This window comes from Porites lutea, chromosome 4 (assembly GCF_958299795.1).
Source record: "Porites lutea chromosome 4, jaPorLute2.1, whole genome shotgun sequence".
Taxonomy (NCBI): domain Eukaryota; kingdom Metazoa; phylum Cnidaria; class Anthozoa; order Scleractinia; family Poritidae; genus Porites; species Porites lutea.
The window spans coordinates 30426192-30433182 of NC_133204.1; positions in this window are offsets into that span (position 1 = coordinate 30426192).

Sequence of the window (6991 nt, forward strand, 5' to 3'; positions counted from 1 at the left end):
TTGGCGGAGGTCGTGTAAGTTTACCAACTTAATTGAAGTTGGCGGAGGCCGTGTAAGTTTAACGAGTTACATGCTGTTGTGGAGTTCTACTTCGTGGAAAGTACGTTCATTTTTGGAAATCTTCTTGTTGCTGTTCCGACAACCCTGCGTTCAGTTTGGTTTGCAAGCTACCTGTCCTCTAAAAGATTACCCGCGTAACATTGGGGGCCTGTCCGGGAGAGGAATTCAATTGTTTGCCGACTACAGTAACCAGGAAAGGACAGTTAAAGAAGAAGGAGTTACAGCGAAAGTAAGCAGAACTGCTACGAGGAAGTATATCGAGTGTGTTTGCGGTGAACTACTGCTATGGAAATGGATAAGCTTATACAGATTGGAGAAAAATTAGGATTGGAGGGAGAAAAGCTACTCGAGATTGTAGAAAAACAACAAAAGTTAGAAGAAGAAAGAAGGAGGAAAGAAGAAGAAAAGGAAGAAAAACGTAGAGAATTGGAAGAGGAAAAAGAAGAAAAGCGCAGACTGCTAGAAGAAGAAAAATAAGAGAAACGTCGATTACTTGAAGAAGATAGGAGAAAATAAGACGAAGAAAGAGAAACTAGGCGGCAAGAACGCGAACTGAGAAAATTAGAACTGGAAGCAGACCTGTTGAAGCAGAAAGAAGCTATTGAAGCCGCTAAGAGAGAGCATGAACTAGAGCTCGCTCGTCTAGGACAAGGCCGTAACGTTTCCGAACACCCTGAAGTGAGAGAGGATAGGGCCAAGGCACCCAAGCTTCCCTCATTTGTTGATGGTAAGGACGACTTGGATGCTTACCTGCAACGATTTGAGAGATTCGCAACCACAGCTAAATGGGAGAAGACAGGATGGGCTTCGAAACTCAGTGCTCTTTTGTCTGGACGTGCGCTAGAGGTTTATTCACGATTATCTGAGGAAGCAGCCCAAGATTATGACCGAGTGAAGTTGGCTTTGATAAAGAGATATGACCTTACAGAGGACGGCTATCGTCGTAAATTTAGAGCATCAAAGCCGAAAGTTGACGAGAGTCCTTAGTGAGACTGGATAGATACTTGTTGCGTTGGCTGGAACTTTCGCACACGGAACTTTCGTTTGAAGGCCTGAAAGATTTAATTGTGAAAGAACAGTTTATTGACTCTTGTCCAAAAGGGTTAGCTATTCACCTTCGTGAAAGAGCCCCGGAAACGCTTGTTCAGATAGCGAAGATTGCCGATCAGTACTTAGAAGCACACGGGAAGCATCTGTTCAGCTCTGCGAGCAAGAAGCCACAAGTACAGCCCAAGGTGGAGGAAACGAAGACTGCACAGAGTGACACAACAGCCCTCCAGTGTTACAAGTGTAATGCCCGCGGACACAAAGTTATTAACTGCCCAACTCTAGCTAAAAGGTGTTTCCTATGTGGTAAGCAAGGTCATGAAGCGAGGAACTGTCGATCAGGTGCACGAAAGTCAGGAGGCCAAGGTAAGGATGGTAACCCTCTGCAACGTGGTGAAGTTAGTGCTGGCTGTTTGGTTAAGTCACCCGATCTTAACGCTACCCCCGAGGAAGTCAAGTCGTGTATTAAAGATGATCAGCTTCTGTTAGCCTGTGGCAAGAAAGTCCCGTTGCTGAGTAATGCCTGTGTTGAACCTTTAACTGGAGTAAGAAGTAAGATGCCTGTTGTAAAGGGTAGAGATGGAGAGAAGACTGTTGACGTTTTAAGAGATACTGGTTGCAGTGGAGTTGTAGTCAAGAAGGACCTTGTCGGCGAGGATCAGTTCACCGGAGACTTTAACGTTATGTTGCTTATTACCAACAATGCAAGGAAGGTGCCCATAGCAAGAATTTATGTCGATACGCCTTATCTTAAGGACCAGGTAGAAGCGCAGTGCCTTTCAGATCCTATCTACGACTTAATTATTGGCAACGTACCTGATGCCAGGGACGCACAAAATCCAGACCCCAGTTTGCAAGAGGCCTGTGCAGTAACTACAAGGAGTCAAGCTAAGAAAAAGGATGAAGGCACATCCTCGAAGGTGCCCGTGAGAGCCCTATCGTGGATAGAGAAAACCTCAAGCAGATGCAGCGTGAAGATGAGAGTCTACGCAAGTACTGGGATCGAGACGATGTGCTAGTGAAGGGACAGGCGGAGATTTCATTTGAAGAAAAATGTGGAGTACTATATCGTCTGTACAAGCACCCTTATGTGAATGGTGGTAAACCGCTTAAACAAGTCATGGTACCTGAAACGTTGAGGCGCCCCATAATGGAAGTAGCTCACGGATCAATCATGGGCGGTCACATGGGCATAAAGAAAACAACAGACAAGATCCAGAGCTCGTTTAATTGGCGTGGAACTCAAGGTGACGTTACTCGGTTTTGCAAGTCCTGTGACGTTTGTCAGAAGACTGTAAGTAAGGGATCAGTGCAGAAGGTACCGTTAGAGAAGATGCCGCTGATTGACAAGCTCTTTAAGAGAGTAGCAATAGATCTTGTTGGGCCTATCCGTCCTCCCAGTGAAGAAGGGCACAGGTACATATTGACGCTGGTAGATCTTTCGACTCGCTACCCTGAGGCAGTACCACTAAAGAACATTAATACGGAGACTGTAGCAGAGGCATTGGTTGATATATTTAGCCGTCTAGGAGTACCCGAAGAAATTCTCAGTGATCTGGGCACACAGTTTGTCTCGGAGTGCATGAGAGAAGTTACTTGACTACTAAGCAATAAACAGCTTACAACAACGCCCTATCACCCGATGTGTAACGGTCTGACAGAGAAGTTCAACAGAACAATGGAATCTATGCTGAAGAGACTGTGTAGTGGGCAGCCAAGACAGTGGCATCGCTACATAAACCCGCTGTTGTTTGCTTATCGTGAAGTCCCCCAAGAGTCCACTGGTTTTTCGCCCTTCGAGCTGTTATATCGAAGAGCTGTTAGAGGAACAATGACTATACTCAAACAGCTTTGGACGAAAGAAGTTGAGGAGCCTGAAGTAAAGAACAGTTACCAGTACGTTTTCGAGTTGCGAGAGAAGTTAGAAGATACCCTTAAACTCGCCCATAGTGAATTGGAGAAAGCCCAGCAGAAAGGAAAGCACTATTACGAGCGCAAGTCTAAAGTTAGGAAGTTTCAACCAGGTGAGAAAGTGCTTGTGCTGCTACCTACCGACAATAACAAGTTACTTATGCAGTGGAAAGGTCCCTTTGAAGTTAGTTCGGTAGTAGGTCTCAATGACTACAAAGTGAAAGTAAAATGCAAGGAGAAAGTCTACCACGATAACCTTCTTAAAAAGTACTTTGAGCGAGAGGAGACTGCAGTCGAAGGAGCCGTAGCTGTCGGAGCACGCGCTACAAGTATAGACGATGCTGTCGACTGTGCAGCTACAGTTGATGAAGCAGAGGAAGAAGAGGTTGATTTCTTAGAGCTTGGTGGATATGTAGCCAAGGAGTCAATCAAGGATGTTACAACTGGACCGAATCTTACGGACGAGCAACGGACTGAATTTACGGATCTGGCTAAACAGTGCAAGAATTTGTTTACTGAAGCACCCGGTACCACAGATCTCGTTCAGCATCATATTAAACTCACCTCAGACGAGCCAGTTAGATCAAGACCTTACCCAGTACCCTACAGCATGAGAGAATCACTGAGAAAAGATATTGCTGACATGATCAAAATGGGAGTTCTACTTCGTGGAAACTACGTTCATTTTTGGAATAAATCTTCTTGTTGCTGTTCCGACAACCCTGCGTTCAGTTTGGTTTGCAAGCTACCCGTCCTCTAAAAGATTACCCGCGTAGCATTGGGGGCCTGTCCGGCAATGTCTGATCAAAATGGGAGTTATTAGAGAGTCCAGTTCTCCATATGCGTCACCTGTTGTAGTAGTGAAGAAAAAAGAGACAACACAAACCGCGTGTGCGTTGATTATCGGAAATTGAATAAACTAACTGTATTTGATCCTGAGCCTATGCCAACCGCTGAACACTTGTTCCAGAAGCTTAGTGGAGACAAATTCTTCTCAAAAATTGACCTTAGCAAGGGATACTGGCAGATATCTGTACCAGAGTAGGACATTCCGAAAACTGCGTTCGTAACACCTGACGGGTCGTACGAGTTTTTGAAGATGCCTTTTGGAATGATTAACTCGGCGGCCACACTGAAGCGTACAATGAAGAAATAGATAGAAGATCTAGATGATGTCGACTTCTACTGGGATGATATTTTGGTTCACACCCGTACGTGGGAAGAGCATATTAGAGCCCTCAGAGAGCTGTTTTCACGCCTTGTACAAGCTGGGTTGACTATTAGACCTACGAAATGCCTATTCGGAGTAAACAGTGTGGATTTCCTAGGCCACCGACTGGAGCAAGGAATGATTGGTCTACATCAGGATAACGTGGAGAAAATTAAAGATGCCCCGAGTCCGAGTTAAGTTTTAACTAGTTTTCACAAGCGAGGAGAGTTCGGCGTTAGCCGTGTTCGGTCAAGTGTGACGAAAGCAGTGTTTATTCAAGTTGGCGGAGGCCGTGTAAGTTTACCAACTTAATTGAAGTTGGCGGAGGCCGTGTAAGTTTAACGAGTTACATGCTGTTGTGGAGTTCTACTTCGTGGAAAGTACGTTCATTTTTGGAATAAATCTTATTGTTGCTGTTCCGACAACCCTGCGTTCAGTTTGGTTTGCAAGCTACCTGTCCTCTAAAAGAGTACCCGCGTAACATACTTACTTAGTAACCAAAAATACGCGTGTGAAGGCCTAAGCAAAATCTCAAGTGACTTTACTTTGCATCTCATTAAAACCGACTTAGCGAACTTGCGGTTTCCAAGCTTTGAGAAAGGCGAAGCATGTCAATCAATCTTAATTACGTTGCGTGGGAAAACCTGAAGTAAAAAAGATAGGTTGTGTGTGAAGCTAAAATTTACTTGTCTTGAAATATTTGTTAGCTTATTTAGGCTCTAATGTAAAGACTACCAGTATTTTGAAATGTAGCGTTTATATCAAACTGAAAGATTCCTGGCTGCGTGCATTTCTTTGGTGCATGAGCCAGACAAGCCGTGATCGAGTCAATAGCTGTCGTGTACGAACTCACTAAAAGAACTCAGCAGATGCTGTTCGCCGATTGTGCACAATGATACAAAGCATTTTTTGTGCCCAATCAGGAGCCAGCATTCGCTTGACCGTTTCGAAATGGTCCGGTGAGAGTCGGTACCCAGGGGCTTTTCCGCCTGTACTTGAAAACTTTTGTCGCGCCTTTTCTCCCGGCCCGACTGACCGCCCCTGGGTCTCCCAGGATGGTCAGTATGATAATGGTTAGAGTAAGAGAGAAAGTGTTCGGAAACAGTAGTGGGTTTAGATTTAATGTTAGTTTTGTCGACTGCACGTCTATGTTCGTTAAATCTGTCCTTGAGACGTCGCTTAGTTTCACCTATATATTGTAAATTACAACCTTTTAGTTAAAGCACAACTACCCGTTATCTCCACCAATCATTTTCCGCCAGGCTGCTTCCGTTGTGGACAGAATTGTGCCACTTGTCCATACATTACTAAGGACCTCACAAGTTACATCTTTTACGCTACAGGTGAAACACGCTCCATCACTTCCCACATTACTTGTAACACTAAAAATGTGATCTATATGGTTCAATGTAACCGTTGTAATTTACAATATATAGGTGAAACTAAGCGACGTCTCAAAGACAGATTTAACGAACACAGACGTGCAGTCGACAAACCTAACATTAAATCTAACCCTTGACCCTTGAACCTCATGGCCTAAACCGCCGTGACGAATTCCTGTAATCCATATCCTTAGTACTTTTATGTTGTACGTCATTTCCGCCTCTCCCTTTTATTGCGAAATTCTCCATCTATATAATGGTTGAGGTCACACTAGAGACTTTACTATGGTAAAAAAGACTTTACTATGGTAAGTCTCGTAACGTCTTCTTTACCGTAGTAAACCTGACAGGTCCACTTAAAAAGGCATTTGAAACTTTCCAGGCGTTTTTTCTCGCGTGATCGGTAACGTGAGAGTGAAAAGTAAAACAAATGATGACATGCTATGAGAGCTGACTAAATTGAAATTACTGAACTGTAACTTCCTGAGCGTGACCCTCACAAGTGTACAAAGATGGTTCAATGTGAGAGAGTATTGTTTTCTATTGTGAGCATTTTTCTTTTAATTCTGCCGCTCAGACGAGCAAGAAGAATGCGCTCCCTTATTACCTACCTTGATTTCGAATACGAAGTTAGTGAAGATTTTTTAGTGACAGGTTCATTGATTACCCATCGAAGACATACTCTTAGAGAAAGAGCGGCATTGCGAAGGTAAGCGTGGGTTTACCCTCGACCCCAAGAATGGTTTGAAAAAAATGTACAGAAACAGAAACCTTGAAGCACTGTGGAAAAAGCAATCACCGATGTTCTAAAGCTATTCTGTTATGTGACCCTTTTTGAAACTACTTTCCTCAAAAATCATGACAAACTGTCAACAAAACAAACAAAGTTTAGATAGACTAGAGATATACCCACCTATTTTTTTGGTAACCAGATGGTTATCGGTGATGGGTCATCTTTGTTCTTTCCGCGGTAGTCATGGAAATTAACTAGGGTAGAGTTTACCATAGTAAACTGAAAAATGCCGGTCACACTTACGGCGCCGTTCACTATGGTAAATTAAACTTGAGTTTACTATAGTAAACTTTCTCTAGTGTGACCTCAACCGATATTGTGATTGCTACATAAGTTCAGTAACATCTGTAAACCTGAAGAAGGCTGGTATGGCCAGCCGAAATATTGTTATAAAAAACAATACACGTTGTTTTAAATCAGCTTTGCAGTAGTCTTTGGACTTCTCGTTCTTGGTTTTTATATTTTGGCTGATTTGATCTCTTTTCTAGAGATCCAACGTTTACAACTAGCAGGATCTTCGTCCACGGTTTTTGCAGTTAATTTAATCCTTCGTCTTTTACCACTGATATTACATCAATCGATACACTT